This window comes from Cornus florida, unplaced genomic scaffold (assembly GCF_030987335.1).
Source record: "Cornus florida cultivar Cherokee Brave unplaced genomic scaffold, ASM3098733v1 CherokeeBrave_3.0.0_Hap2_Chr09, whole genome shotgun sequence".
Classification (NCBI taxonomy): domain Eukaryota; kingdom Viridiplantae; phylum Streptophyta; class Magnoliopsida; order Cornales; family Cornaceae; genus Cornus; species Cornus florida.
In genome coordinates, this window is record NW_026775579.1 from 1,132,291 (window position 1) to 1,134,931 (window position 2,641).

A 2,641-nucleotide genomic window follows, 5' to 3' on the forward strand; every position below is an offset into this window, starting at 1 on the left:
TACAATGGTTGTGTTGTTGTTGTTGCAAAATATAAAATTTCCATGTTTAATGTACCTAAACCTTTGGACTGTTTTACTTTAAGCATTGTGTTACAAAATCTAAAATTTCCTTGTAATGTACTTAAGTCTTTGGACTGTTTTGCTTTAAGCATTGTGTTGTTGTTGTTGTAAAATATGAAATTTTGATGTTTGATGTACCTAAATCTTTGGACTGTTTTGCTTTAAGCATTGTGTTGTTGTGGCTTCAAAACTGCCTTGTTAGTTTGTTATCAAAGCATAATGTATAGAACTGAATTTGATTTGGGAATGCCATGACATTATTACATTATGAAGTTGTGTCATTCATACATTACATTGGGCATTAAATGGACAAAACAGATTTATTTTTGAAATGGAGGAAGTAATGTTTTGAGAATTAAGTAAGCTGATTTTTGGGGGGGGAAATAATTAAGGCGTTGGATGGAATTTTGGAAAATGGGGAGAGACATTAGCATCTCATTAGCATTGTGTTCCATTGCATTTTCGAGATTGCATTATGTGACGATTATTACTTCCCGAACAGGCATACACATTTTTCTTGTTCTATTCTTTGTTTAGATTCATGAAGGCATTAAGTAGTGCGTTTTAGGCATCTCCTATTGAGCCGTTGTGTTCACTCCGCACTACTATTTTCAGGTTATGGAAATGACGTTGTGGATGACATTCCTCCACAAGCATGAACGGAACTTAAATTACGAATTATGGCATATTTTGTTGTATAAATGTACATGTCGTAAAGTCTTGATTATGCTATGTTGAAGTTATGTATATTTTGGACTTGTAAATGTAATGAAGTATCCTTAAGGCTTGTAATCATAGACTTTAGAAACTCTAAGTTTTGGATGTAAAATGGGACAATGAATGCATGATATTTCAAGCTTTTATTTTGGTACCATTACATATATGATTTTATGTATAAGGTTTCTATGTACATTTACACTTTGGACAGGTTTGAAGTGTTTGGGTTGACATTATCACTTAATGAGCAATGTAGGAACCAAGCCAAGGCCAAAATAAAGCTTTGTGCTTGAGCACAGGGCCTAAAATGGTGAAATTCCGAGAGTAGTTTTCTGCATGTTAACCTGAACTTCAAACGACCATAACTCCCTCATTTTAAACCCAAATTGGGTCATTATTGAGTCTAAACTGATCGACTCGAAGTCAAATTTCCAATGGTACTAATCCCAGCCATAGATTCCATTTGTATAGCCTCTCTAGTACAAACTACTCCAAAAATCTTTGAAACAAAAAGGTACAATTGTATGAAACCATCATTCTTATGTCTAAAATCTTGTGGTATCGGTCTAAATGACCAATTAGACTTATGTTGATCTTGTATGATTCACTTAGAGTTATCTCATTCACTTTCATACCTTGAGTGGACCATTTTACCCTTGGGTATTCTCGGGTTTGGGTAAGGACCTGGTTAGCATTTAGGATCCTGGGTTTAGGGCGTTATAATCATCAATGCATCAACACTCGTGGTTCCAGAAATCTCAATATCGTTGATCGATCTCCATGGACTACTAATTTTGTGCCCCTGACCAATCTGTCGATTTTGTTCACAAACCCACTTGCGTTCACAACCCTCCAACAGTCACAAGAAAATTTATGTGATTCACAAACCAAAATGAAATATTTACCAAAAACAAACCATCATATATATATGGGTTGATTTGCAGATATGAAATATATATATATGTATATATATAGATTGCAGATATGGAATATATAGATGTATTGCAATTATACCAAATTACTCAAATTAACCCATCATATCGTTACTCAAATTAGTCGATGTGTGTATATATATATATATATTGTAATTGTAATTATATGAAGTAATTTGAGTAATGATAAAAAATGATTACTCAAATTACTTCATATAATTACAATTACAATATATATATATACACACATATACACATTTTATCATTACTCAAATTACTTCATATAATTACAATATATATATATATACACACACACACACAACAAATATGAAGAGAAACAGAGATTGGTAAGTAATGTCTAGATTTGGTGGTTGTGGTTTCGGTTTAGAGAAAGAGAGGGGGTAAAAGTTATAGACGAAGGGAATGAAGAAAAGGAAGAAGATAAGGGGGTATTTTTGAAATTTAAAAAATGATAATTATATTTTTTTATTTAATATTAAATAGCATGGTCAAATTTGAAATTTCACAATCTTGTTAACGGGTTGAATATATATATTGGGACAATGTGATCAAATTTTAAAGTATGGGGGGTTTTTAAAAATAGATTGCGAGTTTATGATCAAAATTTGAAAGTAAAGAAATTTTATAGAATTAACCTAAAAAAATATAAAAACAAAAAAGAAAACAGAAAAAATCACCTAGCACGTGCTATGATAAACTGCCGTCAGCCATTGAAAATTGAATCAATTGTTAGCCGAATCAATTGTTAGCGTGTCCAGCAGGGTAAGTACAGGAAGCCGTGTTCGTCTGGCGTCGCAATTTTGTCCAGTAGGGTAACGCGTAATTTTTTTTTCTGCGATAAGTTTTTTTTTCAAAGTACACCTAAGTTATTTATTTTGTCCTGTACTAAGCTAGTATTTATCTTATAGAGT